The sequence below is a fragment of the Miscanthus floridulus genome, chromosome 12 (assembly GCF_019320115.1).
Source record: "Miscanthus floridulus cultivar M001 chromosome 12, ASM1932011v1, whole genome shotgun sequence".
NCBI lineage: Eukaryota > Viridiplantae > Streptophyta > Magnoliopsida > Poales > Poaceae > Miscanthus > Miscanthus floridulus.
In genome coordinates, this window is record NC_089591.1 from 83,005,599 (window position 1) to 83,020,029 (window position 14,431).

Genomic DNA, 14,431 nt, shown 5'->3' on the forward strand with positions numbered 1-14,431 from the left:
ATGCCCCCGATGCATCTTCAATGCATCATGAGTTTAAACCGAATGCAAAAAAAAAAAAATCAAAGTTCTTAAAATTAAACTGCAACCATGGAACGAACATTTAAAATATTATGTCCTCCAAGAGTGATATAAAGATCAATATAACATGAGACTATACGTCATTGCTTGATAAGTATCATTTATATGCGCAAATCTCCGTGTGAATCAAGTGCCCCCAAAATATGTTTTAAAAAAAAGCGAGATCATAAAAAATGCAAGTTTCGAGCTCCGGATCCGTCAACAAAAGAAAATTTCCGCATCCAGACCTCGAGGGGGCATCTGTTGACACGATTTTTGGCTCACTTATATTATGTGCAATATTTGCTTTAAATAAATATAAATGATATATATATATATATCATTTATATATATGGCCTAATTCCATAATAAGATAAATAATATTGGCTATGAAAGTCAGTGCATCCAAGAGCGCACGACAAGCAAAGGTGTGTGCTCGTGTATTTCATTTGTGTAAATCAAATACCATGTACTTATGTGAATACATGGTCGGCTGGCAAATCATCCGAAGAGCACATATGAAAATAAAATACTTTGTTGATTGACTAAAATAATCAATCATCTTCAATGTCAAAACATGATGCGGTGATTAGTGGAAAATTAAGAAGAAGAAAAGAAAGCTAGAATAAAGAAAGAAAGTCATATACGCATATATGCATGAGCATGACTATACCGTGACAAAGTATAGTGACAAAAGCACGGGTATTACATGTCATATTAAAAAAAATGCCCGGCCATAAATATATACACGCTTCCATACCCATGGATTAAAAAAAAAGAGACCATGCAAGTACGTACGTACGCGTGTGTACATATATAGCAAACGTAGTATAGCACGTATGTACACGCCCAACGCCAGGAAAAAAAACTCTTGTACGCGCCTGGCCCATTCAAACGCAGTCAAAAGACGGCCACGTCTGGTCGCTGCCGTGACCGAGTCCACGTACAGTTGCATGATCGGCGCGCTCGGCAATTTAAACAAGGCGCCCGCGCCGCATAATTAAATGGAAAAGAGCGCCGAGTCTAATAACCGCTGGTTGCTTGTCTATAAATAGCAGGCTAGTGCAAACATTCAAGTCTCCCACACACACATACATACACATACACACGGGCTCCCCGATCGTAGTGCCGCTCCATAGCCCCTAAAACAAACTGCCGCCAGGCTGCCGCAGTACCGCTCCAAGCGCCGCTCTACCGCACTGAAGGCCCCCAAAGCATCGCCATCAGGCTGCTAGTGAACCGTGAGAGCCCCTGCAAGCCTTGCCGGCAAAAGTTGCTGCTTCGTTGAGTTCGAGAAAAAGGTGAGCGGCCGCATGGCGCTTCTCTGATTCTTATCCCACTCTGTTGCCGATCTTCGGCTGCTGCATCCGACAAACTTCACCGGCAACTCGTCGTGCCCCAGCATACGGCTGGCAGGTAAAAGAAACGGTGATGGTTGCGCTATGCGCATGGGCTGCAAGTCTCGGTAAAAGGTCGGCCAATAGTACAATAACCGTGCTTTGCGCATGGGCGATATGCCCCGGTGAAAGTGTAAAAAGGCAGCAAATATGCCTCGGTGAAATGCGGGTTTGGATGCGTTTTGGCTCCACCCCGGTTATGTTCATGTTGAAAATTCGGTTGGACGCGATCTTGGCTCCAACCCGGTTAAAGGTTCATGGTACAAAATTGGTGGACGCGCTTTGGCTCCACCCAATTCATGGTAAATTTGATATGGACGCGAATTGGCTCCATATCTACATGTGTTTTGGCCACGGCAACGCCGGCCAGTTCATGTTCCGCAAATTAAAAAAAGGGCATGCTACTACTATGAAGAAATATATATGCGTGGGCTACTATCAAACCAAAGAAATAATCATAAAACCAGATGAAATTATGTCTAAAAGAAAAGTGTTGCATATGTTCAGTCATGCCATCCATGCATCCAGAACATACCATAAGTATTAGTTAGCTAGCATCTATTTGCGTCAAATACATAGTTGCTAATTAAATTAGCGCTCCATAGACCTTTAACTTGCCTCCTTTATCTGCCGCACCGAAATGCAAACCGGCCTACATGCCCGGTACATCTTGCATGAGCAGCGACATGATCAAACCACATGCACAAGATAAACAATAAAAAAACATCAAGAACATGCATACTTGACAGATTGGAGTATGCCGATTTGTTTAGCTCAGATCAGCTAGCAAATCAAGATAAATTCTTGCATGAAACCCGAGGTAAGCTAGCATCGGGGTCTACCGATCATGCATCTTAATATCGAAGTTGATATAAACAAATTGTGCTACGGCAGGTCCGACACATGAGCACCACTTACACCATACCTTGGTCCATTAATAAAATAAACAAATCACGTCAACTGAAAATTGCACCTGAGTCTTTTTGTGGGTGGTGACACAAGGGATTAAATAATCCTATCTCAAAACTTGTTGTGTTTATGGAAAATCCCACGGCCAGCATCATATTTAAGATAATTAAAGTCTACCTGTTGGTCCATATGAAGTACCAACATATCGCGGGTAACTTAAATCTTGCATCTTAGTTAGACTGCATTCATATAAGATCGTGTCTAGCTACGTTATCATGTGAATTCCTGGCCAAATACCAGGCCATGAGCCTATATACTAAGAGGCTAATGGGCTAATGGTGGGTTAAAGATTAACCCTCTTTTAGCCCTCATGTTTGGATCCCCAAGGGCTAAAAGGTGATTAAAAGAGGAGGACTAATCTTTAACCCTTGGATCCAAACATACTCTAACTTTGATATGATAAGTTAATTGCATGCATCACGACTGAGTCTAGCACTGCAACGATTTCTCTAAGTCTTGGCGCAATGAACGCCTTGACTTAGCGCCAAATAAATACCACAATATATGCCGGGTGCGTCCTTAAATTGGCATCTCAAAACATGACAATTAAGAATCTTACACGATCCCATAAGACTACATCAAATTTGGTCTGTGCGGCAAACTATCATGTATACGCAATACAATGAACTATGAACTAAAGAAATATATCGGTCGACACGCGTACGTGTCGTGATGCATGTAGTGGCTTAAAATGCACACATGCCCAAATAATAAATAAGTTATTGATACTTAGCGCCATGTCATGGCATAAACAAATAACAAGATATTTGTAAAAGGGTGCATGAATCAAAAGACATGCATATCATAATTTGGTAAAAAAAACTAACCGTTGGCAAACAGCCACATAGGGAGTATATATAAACTTCTCAGCAAATGAAATAGTGTCATGCTTAAAGAAATGACAATTGTTAAGTTTAAACATATGCATGCATATTCATCCATCCATGGCTACAAGACCTACAAGACTGAAGACTTTGTTTTCTTTTTGTAGTTTGTAATAGGAAGCCATATGATGTAATCTTATTTTTCATGTACTCATGTAGGAACTCTTAATCAGGGGTGTTCTCTATGGAGATGTAATTAACATAATTTTTATGCAAATATAAGAATTATGGAAGTATGGACTCGCAATACCTGTTCTTTTTCTTTTGTCCCAATTAAATTTAACCAAAACCAAATTTGTCTCTGCTGACGCGGAGGCGGGTCATAGCCGCCCGTTTCCCCGTCATTAGATTCTGGCACGCCCGGTGGGACCTACTTTTCCCCTCATCTTTGAGTTCCAACATGGTTGCATCATTGTCAAATGAAATTATATGCGCATTCATATTTGCATTCAAGAAAACTCAAATATGGTTTTCTTATATGAAGGTATGGCCGGACGTGTTCAAGACTTCATCACGATCCGCATTGGTTCCCTCTGGGTCGATGTTCCCATGGGTCCCGTTCAAGCTTCCAACAGTGCCAGTTCACTGCACACTACAGCTGCGTCGCCGGCTGTAGTTGCTCATGACCAAGAGGTCAATTCCAAGGCTGAGGAAGGGTTCACCCCTGTCATGTCCAAGGCTGCAAAGCGGCGGGCAAGAAGAGTTGCTGCCAAAGCAAGGATGATGGCTTCCAATGAACGCGCTACCAATGTGCGCAAGGCCACATCCTCCAGTGTGGTTGCTCCTAGCTCATCCAAGCCCAAGAGCACCAAGTCCCCTAGTTCCAAGATGGCGCCAAAGTTCTGCCCCGCTACGCTTGGGGAGTGGCCTATCTGCGCCAAAAGGGCATCGCCAATCAAGTCAACGCCACCAATGATATCCTCTTCATCGACTCCAAAGACAAAGGGGAACTGCCACCTTCAATTACTCGTGATAAGCTGGGGGCTGGTTCCTCCAAACCTGCCCCAAGCATACTAGGGGCACCTCCGACAAAGAATGCATCGACAATAGCTTTCCCACCTCCAAATAGGGGGATAGTGCTACGGGATCACCCTCCACGTCCGCAGCCCTACAACAAAAAAAGGGCTGTAGCGGTGGGAGAGATGGATCACCCGCATCCTTCCAACAAAGGAAAGGCCGTGGCGATAGAATATAGTATGTCATCCACTGAAAGTGATTCATCTACAAAAAGCCAACTTTGGGCTGAAGCTCCTGAGTTTATCCCCACGTTGGTCTATAATCCCAGCGATGATCTACCCAAGCGTGAGCTTCGGTGGCAAGGGATTCACCTCTCCCTCAATGATATAAAGAGGGGACATGTTGATCTAGCTGCGACACTCTCTAATCCTATATCATCAGAGGTGGCACTGTCATGGCCTTCTGTACAAGATTCTGTGTCTCCAAAGCGACACCGCCGACGGCAACGCAAAATCCTTCAAGCATGGGCCAACTTCAACATTGCAATTGACTCTATGACTAATGCACAAAGTGCTTATGTTTGTGATTCAATTTTGGCTCAACAAAGCAGGGAATATCGCAGGATCCAAAATGCTGCGAGGCAAGCTTTTCAGGCTTCCATTGAAAGGACCATATGCCAGGACCTAAGGAGCTTGTTGCCTGGAGCATCCACATCCTCAGATAATATTGAGGGTGAAATCATGCGACGCGCCAAAATTTTGGCCAAACTACCCAAGCATCAAGAGTTCGTAAAAAAGAATTCGAAGCGAGGGAGATATGCAAAGCAGGCTGCTAATGTACGTGCGAGATGTGCCAGCTTAAGGCAAAGGCAGATGGCAATACCAACTGACTCCACGTCTAGTTGGGTATGAGGGAATGCGTCATCAAGCCATGCTGGTGGCACCCGAGGAGAAATAAAAGTAGCTACTCCAAAAGTGGAAGATACAACCACACTAGCTTATCGGCCTCCTCATAAAAGGGCCTCGAGCAACCATTTTGAGGTATTCTCTTCAATGCCAGTGAGTGTTGAGGAAGAAGCCTGCAACACGAGTGATACTTCCTCTGCTTCTACACACTTCAAAAGAAAGAAGCCTCGCAAACAAATTCCAGTGGGTCATCGCCCGTTGACGCGAAGCTTAACAAGCTCTGGTAATTCAAGAAATAATACGATCTATGTAGGGTCTTATAACCCCCTATTTGATGATCATTCTAACTTTGAAAATGAATTATTGGATACTGCAGGCTCGGCTGATCCAAACCCACTAAATGGTGAAGATCCACAAGCCCCAAGTGAGGATGACTCACAACCTCCGCATAGTGAGAATGAGCCTAGCAGTGCTGAACAAGTGCTTGCCACAAATCAAGGTCAATCCGTTGAAGAACAGATGAACCAAATGATGGCTGCCTTACAACAGAAAGAAGAAGAGTTGGCCACGCTTCATGAGCAAGTGGCTAACACCAGAAATCGTACAAATGATGTGAACACTTCGACCAGTCATAATGTTCCCGATCCCCAACCTGAAATCACTCTTGAACCATACAAAGGATGATTTCAGAAGGCGTAGAGGCTCAATATATGCAAACGCATTATTCCATGCGTCCGGGGTATGTGAAACCATATCCGCCGGAGGTGGACATGGTACCATTTCCGAACAACTATCGCCAACCACAATTTAGTAAATTTAATGGGACCGGATTGCCACATGAACATGTGGCCCATTTTCTTGCTGCATGTCAAGATACAGCCCACAATGGAGCTCTTCTCCTCCGTCAATTTGTACAAACATTATCGGGTCCAACTTTCACATGGTATAGCAAGTTGGCACCTGGCTCCATCCGTACATGGGAACAAATGCAAGACGCCTTCCTAGAGCGCTTTTATAGCACTCAAAGGACGGTGGGAATAACTGAGCTAACTCAAACCTTACAAAGGCCAAATGAGAAAGCTGCGGATTTCATCAACAGGTGGAGGAATTTAAGCCTCCACTGCCCACAGCCAATCACCGAACCAGAAGCAGTTCGTATGTGTATGAATAACTTGAGCCCGGACATGGCCATTCACCTACAGGGTGTAAGGCCAATAACTTTCGAAGAGTTGTCCTCAAAGGCCACAGACATAGAGAATTACATGCATCACATGTCTCGTCCACCGAGGACGTTCAACAAGGCGCCATTGCATAAAAACAATCCACAAGATAAGCCCACACCTTCTAAGCCAAAGCAAATGCAGGCCATGGAGACAACGGTGGGTCCTCAAAAGTTCCAAACTGGGGGCACCGCCACAAGATTACCAAGCAAAGGGGGTGCACTAGCTTCTAGAAGGCCAGCTCTTAGCGAGTGACAAAATCAGAAGTACTCTTTCCCCAATGAAGAAGTGGGGGATCTCTTCATGGGCCTACGGGAGTTGAAACTCATCGAGCTCCCCAAACCGAAAAGGCCGGAAGAAGCTTCTAAATTCAATGAGCCAAATTTCTATCACTTTCATCGCATCTTGGGTCATACGCTCAAAGATTATTTTGTGGTCAAAAACATGATACAAAAGCTCATAGATGAAGGCACCATAGATGCCGATCTACTCAAAAGCATGACAAATGGAAAGAAAACGGCTACATCAAATGTCGCCACTTTTCAAAGTGATCCGGTGAGTTGTGCAACTCCAAAAATGTGGCCAACTTATGATCGATATATGATATCAAAACCTGAGCATGTTAATATGTCTTTCTCAGGGCATCCACAATAGCAAGCTAAGCGCCAGCATGAAGGCAAGGCTTTCCTTCGGTGGATCCACACCCCAAAATGTGGACCATCAGGTTCCCAAAGATCAGGAGAGTGTCGACAGCAACTCTCAAGATGATTTGCTCTCCGACGAATGATGGAAAAAGGCGAAGGCCCACGCTTCTACCAAAATATAAAGAAGCGCGAGGACAACCCCCTCGAAGAATATGCTGCTTTCCCCATCAGAGTTTTTGAGGATGATGAGGAGTCTCTTCACTTCCCTGAAGAAGAGGCACCCGAAGTTGCTAAAGTTCAGCTTAGATCAGGCCGTCAACTACCTAGGCCATCTCCTCAACAAAGAAATCCCCCAAATGTAACTCCGAATGATGCGACTGACCATCCTCCTAATGTGTCGGTCAAGTATGATGTAATCTCGCACTTGAAGAAAATACCAGCTATGCTTTCTGTGTATGATGCCTTGTGTCTCTCTTCTGATTTGCGAAATGCATTTATTACTGCACTTTCCTTCCCTGAAGATTATAGGGTTGAGGTTTCACAAGCAGAAGTAAAGTTATCCCAAACTCAAAGTATTACGTTCAATGATGAGGATCTATTGTTAGGAAATAAAAAGCATAACAGACCCCTTCTTATGTTCGGCGAGATCGAGGATCTCCCCATTAATCGCATAATGATTGATGGTGGTTCAGCCATAAACTTGTTACCCTTGCGCACTCTTAAAAATATTGGGTATTCTAAAGGAGACCTATGTCGCTCAAATGTTGTCATTCATGGCTTTAACCAAGCTGGTCAAGAAGCATTGGGTACCATATCTCTGGTTCTAAAGTTTGAAAATCTTATGACATATGTATACTTCCATGTAATTGATGTGGCTACCTCATATAATGTTCTTATCGGTCGCCCATGGTTGCATGAAAATGGAGTTGTTCCATCTACTCTCCATCAATGCATCAAGTATAAAGATCCTTCAGGGAGTGTAGTAAGGATTTTTGCTGATAAAAAACCATTCACTATAGCAAAATCCTTTTATGCTGATGCAAAGTTTTATTTTGAGCCTATTGATAAAGTCTCAAAACCAAAATCATCATTGCCGTTAGAACAAAATATCCCGAAGATAGAAGATGTCAAGTCTTCATCCAGCCAAAAGATATACCAATACATACCAAGCAATCAAAGGAAGGAAGGCGATCCGATATTTCGCATCATAAGTAAACCCTCTCAAAATAGAGGTATTTCATTTCCAACTCCTTTACCTCCTTTGGTGCAAAATAAAATAAAACAAGCCCAACTTGAAAGGGATAATAAGAGTAAGTTAGTTACATAGGTCACTTTGTTAAATAAAGATGATAAAACATTACCCATCTCTTTATATGACAACAAAGTTCTTTATATTATGCAACAGATGGGCTATGATATTTCTACCGGTCCTTCTTTATGCGATGGCCGGGGGCAGCTCGCACCATTTGAAAAGTTGATGTCCCAGGCTCAGCTCGAAGCCTTGCACCAAGATCAAGCATTAAAAGAAGAGAAATATGGGTTAGGCTATGAAGTTAATATGACCTCTGCTGAACCTCTTCATGCTACAGAAGCATCTCCACAAATGGAAGATGGAAATCAACCAACTGTTGATGAGTTGGAAGAAATTAATATCGGCACGGACGACGATCCCCGGCCAATCTTCATTAGTAAATATCTATCTAAAGAAAGTAAGGAAGAATACCGTAAATTTCTTTTTACAAATAGAGATGTCTTTGCTTGGTCTTATGAAGAATTGCGAGGTCTAGACCCAACAGTGGCTGTGCATAAATTGGCCGTTCGAAAAGATGTCCCTCCGGTGAAGCAAGGACAAAGAAGATATCGTCCAGAACTTCTCCCACAAATAGAAGCTGAAGTTCTTAAACTCATAGCTGCTGGGTTTATCCGAGAGGTGAAATACCCCAAATGGGTGTCTAGTATCGTGCCCACGAAAAAGAAAAATGGGCAAATCCGTGTATGTGTGGATTTTCGAGATCTAAATAAAGCCTGTCCAAAAGATGAATTTCCAATTCCAATCTCTGAAATCCTTATTGATGCCACTATGGGATATGAAATATTCTCCTTCATGGATGGCTTCTCTGGTTACAACCAAATAAAAATGTCACCAGAAGATGAGGAGTTGACAGCATTCTGTACACCCAAGGGCACATATTGTTATAAAGTGATGCCCTTCAGATTAAAAAATGCAGGCGCCACGTATCAACGTGCAATGACCATTGTCCTTGATGGGTTGTTGTATGAAATCGTTGAGTGCTATATAGATGATATCGTTGTAAAATCTAAGCGCGAGAAAGATCACTTAAAACATTTGGAAATGGTGTTTGACCGCCTTAGAAAACATAAATTAAAGATGAATCCTATGAAGTGCGCCTTCGAAGTATCTTTGGGAAAATTCCTTGGTTTCATAGTCACCAAGCGTGGCATTGAAATTGACCCTACTAAAATAAAGACAATTGTCGACATGCCTCGACCAACAAACTTGCATGAATTAAAGAGCCTCCAAGGCCATTTAGCGTACATTAGAAGGTTCATCTCAAACCTGTCCGGGAGGTGCAAACCTTTTTCCCGACTCATGAAGAAAGGAGTCCCGTTTCAATGGGATCAAGCATGTCAAAATGCATTCGAGGACATAAAAAAATATTTAACAAATCCTCCTGTCCTAGGCGCGCCAATTAAAGGGTGACCATTAATCCTCTATACGGCAGCCATGCCGACTTCATTAGGCGCTCTTTTGGCACAAACCAATGATGCAGGGAAAGAAGTATCCCTATATTATTTAAGCCGCACCCTACAGGGGGCAGAGTGCAATTACCCGGATATAGAAAAAATATGCCTGGCACTTGTATTTGCAGCACAAAAGCTTCGCCATTACATGCTAGAACATACAATACATCTTGTCTCGAGAGCTGATCCACTCCGACATATCTTAAATAAAATGACATTATCTGGTAGATTGGCTAAGTGGGCAATGTTCCTTTCACAATTTGATATTGTGTTCGTGCCTCAAAAAGCTATTAAAGGTCAAGCTTTGGCTAATTTTCTAGCCGCACATCCCATGCCTGATGACTTTTCCATTGATGATGATCTGCCAGATGAGGTAGTCTTCACCACTACGGTGTCTAAGCCTACATGGCAAATGTATTTTGATGGTGCTTGCCGGAAATTAGGAGCAGGCACAGGGGTCGTGTTTGTCACACCGGACGAAGCAATACTTCCATATTCCTTCACATTAACTTCAGCAATTTCAAATAATGCTGCTGAATATGAGGCTCTAATTATCAGGCTTGAAATGGCTCACAATATGGGTTTAAACACACTCTCTGTATATGGAGACTCCCAATTAATAATTAACCAATTGTTGGGAACATATGCGGTAAAAAAGCAAGGGCTTTTGCCATATTTTTGGAAGGCAAAAGAACTAAAGGCTATGTTTGCTGATCTGAAAATTCAGCATGTTGTGAGAAGCCAAAATGAGAAAGCAGATGCATTGGCAAGCTTAGCTGCCAGCATGTCACTAAATCCATATCAAACCGTGGATGTTCACGTAGAGGAACGAAGAGTCCTCCCCATACTTACTGAGGAAGAAGACATACCATCTACTTCAGCCATGACTATAGATACACACGAAATTGAGATGGGTGATTAGAGAACACCTTTTCTCGATTATCTCCTTCATGGATATTTGCCCCTAGATTCTAGTGAAAGGTCTAGGATTCGAAAGAGATCACTGAATTATACCTGTATAAATGACACGCTCTATCGGCGTTCATGCGATGGCATTTTACTTCGCTGCCTTGCAGGCAATGAGGTAATCAAAGCTTTAAATGAAGTTCACTCCGGAGTGTGTGGCGCACACCAATCTGGACCCAAGCTACACTACCAACTAAGACATTTAGGTTATTATTGGCCTACAATGTTTGATGATTCTATGAAATTTGTGAAGAAATGCCATGAATGCCAAATACATGGTAATTTCATACATCAGCCCCATGAACCATTACATCCGATAAATATGTCTTGGCCCTTTGAAATGTGGGGAATGGATGTAGTTGGGCCAATAAATCCCCCGTCTTCTAAGGGACACAAATTCATTCTTGCCGCAACTGATTACTTCTCTAAGTGGGCAGAAGCTGTAGCACTAAAAGAAGTCAAAGCGGAAAATGTTGAAAAATTTATAAGAACGAATCTTATATATCGATTTGGGGTTCCAGCCCGAATGATATCTGATAATGGCACGTCTTTTAAAAATAGACAAATAGAGAAGATGTGTGCTAAATTCAGAATTAAGCATCACTTCTCCACAGGTTATAATCCAGCCGCTAATGGTCAAGCAGAAGCATTCAATAAAGTGCTATGCAAGTTGCTTAAAAAGATGGTCTCATAAAATAAAAGACACTGGCATGAAAAGTTACTCGAATCCATGTGGGCATATAGGACCACGACTCGGACACCAACGAAAATGACTCCTTACTCACTTGTGTATGGAGGAGAGGCGGTCCTGCCGCTAGAGGTGCAAATTGCCTCCTTAAGAGTTGCTATCCAAGAAGAACTCAATGAAGATGAATCGGCAAAATTACGCCTAAGGGAACTAGACACCCTCGAAGAAAAATGTCTTCGTGCATTGCAAAACTTGGAGGCATACCAAGCTAGAATGTCCTGAGCTTTTGACAAGCGTGTAAGGAGGAGGTCGTTCAAAGAAGGGGATTTGGTTCTAGCGGTCATTCGGCCTATGAATATTACTCATCGAATGCAAAGCAAATTCGAGCCTAAATGGGAAGGTCCTTATATTGTGAAGGATGTCTACTCTAGTGGCGCTTATAGAATCATATCCCCGGATGGTGAGTATTGCCCACCGCCAGTAAATGGAAAATTTCTAAAGTGTTACTATGCATGAGGAAATATGCATATTACGCTCCATTGCTACAGGAGCCTAAACTGTTAGCACCCAAAAAAACGCTCCTTCATGAGCCTAAACTGTAAAGAAGGCATATGCTCAATTGCTTCATGAGCTTAAACTGTAGCATCAATTACAAAAAAAACAACAATGCTTCGTAGCTTTAAGAGCTTAAAGTGAAAGTAGAAAGATGCTCCTGCATGAGCCTAAACTGTTAGAGGAAAAAAATTATATACTACATTGCAGCATGAGATAGTCTAAAGTGCCAGTTACAAAGTTTAATTTGTGGGCAGCATGCAATCCATGGGTTTCACTGTATTTGGTTACAGGACATTGGTTTACCAACTATGTATCAAAAAGAAGAGACGGATAAACGTAACAGACCAATGAGCCCTTCCAATGCATTGGAAACAAATAAAGGTTCTGATGCACATTTGAATTAAACAAATAGTTCGGAAGTAAACCACTGATAATTACAAAGCCAAATGAAACATGACACATGTCCCATAAACTGAAGAAATAAATGTTCATAATTAAATATAGGAAATAAAATACTCGAAGTCTGACATAAAGCTTGGCAAAGCGGATCGAATCAGCTGGATCCATCACTTGACTTGGGAGAGGGTTTGGTTCAGATCAGTCAAAAGCTAGCTTCCTAGATAGGAACCATCGTCTTTGCCAGGAGGTCATCATTGGCTCTCTTGTTTGCCTTTGTAGTGGCATCACACAGCGCTTGTTCTTGCTCCTTCACTTCTAATTCCTGGGCAGACTAAGTCTTCAATAGCTTTTCCTCCTTCTCCTCCAGTTCCTTCAAGGCAAGGTTAAACTTGGCAACCTCTGCTAAAAGCTCAGCTTTCCTCTCTTCAACTGAAATCATTTCCTGGGTGGTAGCTTGTAGAGCATTTTTCTTAACTGAAAGCTCTTGTTTAACCTGGCCAACAGCTTGGTCTACTCGCCCAGAGCTTGCTTCAAATTCAGAGTGGGCAAGTTGCAATTGTTGGGAAATAGCAACCAGTTTGTCCAGCATAGCTTTGATCTTGGAAATGCTAGCAAAATTCCCAGGGAGACTAGTCGAAGTAAGTTGCAGGGCGGCACATCGCTCCGGGTTTTTCAATGTAGTAACATCCAGCCCGTTGAGAACCTTTAGTGACACCTGATATGCTGTTGCCAAGAAAATCTTCTCAATCTCAGTCGTGTCCATGCTTTGCGTATCCTCGGATAACGCTTGGCCGTAGGATGGATGGTCAAGCTACTGTCCACAATCTAAAAAAACGTTAAACAAGTTTGTAATGGAATATGGCTGTTACGTGCAAACAACATCTACAGATTTAATAAAAAACAAAATAATACCATTGATAAAAGCTAAAATTTCAGTTGAGTCAATGTCAGGAAGAACAACACGAGTCATATTATACGGGGACTTTGAAAAATCCCCACCTGACCCTGTGGTAGTAATGTAGCTTTCAATAGAAGGAAGAGGCTGTAAATTGCCTTTCTTATCCACTATACCAAAATCTGTAATGACTGTATAATCTTCATCTTCTTGATCGGGATCTTCGTCATCGGGAGTGACGTTGGGGGCAAATGCAATGGCTGGGCCACAACCCTCATCCATATCAGTAAAATCAAGCCTTCTCTTGGCTGGTGGATCCCCATTATCTCTTGAAAGGATATTCAAGGGTGGGTGACGCTTCTTGTTGTTCTCAACTGGCAAAATAATTTGATTATCTATCAAATTCTCTTTTGCCAACAGGTTGTCAAGTAACACAGGTTGGGATGAAGGACCGGCAACAGGGTTTGTTTCAAAGTGATCCCGCTCCTAAAAACATGAGAAAGGAGTAAAATCAGTCATGAGAATAGAATTAATCTTCTTATAACCGCACTAGTTCATACGATGGACAAGGGAGAAGGAAAATATACCATGGCTGTTTGACCCTGATAGTCGATCTGTACACTCAGAATGTTGTGCAGCTCTCTCTTCCAATGATCATTATTGGTCATCTCTTTATTCATGATAGATACAAGATAATCTTGAAGATGTTCTTCAGCTACCCTTTGCACCACAGTCAAGTCACGAGAAGATAGATTCCGAGGAGCAAGACCTGGGTGTATATGATAATCACATTGTCTAGCCCCGAAACTGATAGGGTCATAGAGGTTATCTTGGCCCAGGCTGTGTAAAATGGAGTTAAACGGTTCTATGAAAGCACTGAACCATCTAACCCAAGCCAGTGAAGCACGCCCTACACAATACTCATCTGGTATGAGATGCGAGTCCTCATATATCGGGCGTAGAAGATGTCGCCAGTGAGCATATGCTATCCCAACGTCAGATTCAGTTACCAAACTAGTCAACGGAAGATGAGGAACGACTTGATCCAACCCGAACTGTCTAGCTGCACGTTCCGGGTGGTATGGCTCCAAAATGCAAAAGTCCGTCTTGTATGTAGCAATTCTCCATGGGA

At 42.5% G+C, this 14,431-nt stretch overlaps 1 pseudogene; it reads left to right on the forward strand.

Annotated features, from left to right (window-relative positions):
- The first annotated feature begins 3,793 nt into the window (after nt 1–3,793).
- Nucleotides 3,794–7,176, forward strand: LOC136496259 (uncharacterized; annotated as a pseudogene).
- The last annotated feature ends 7,255 nt before the right edge of the window (nt 7,177–14,431 follow it).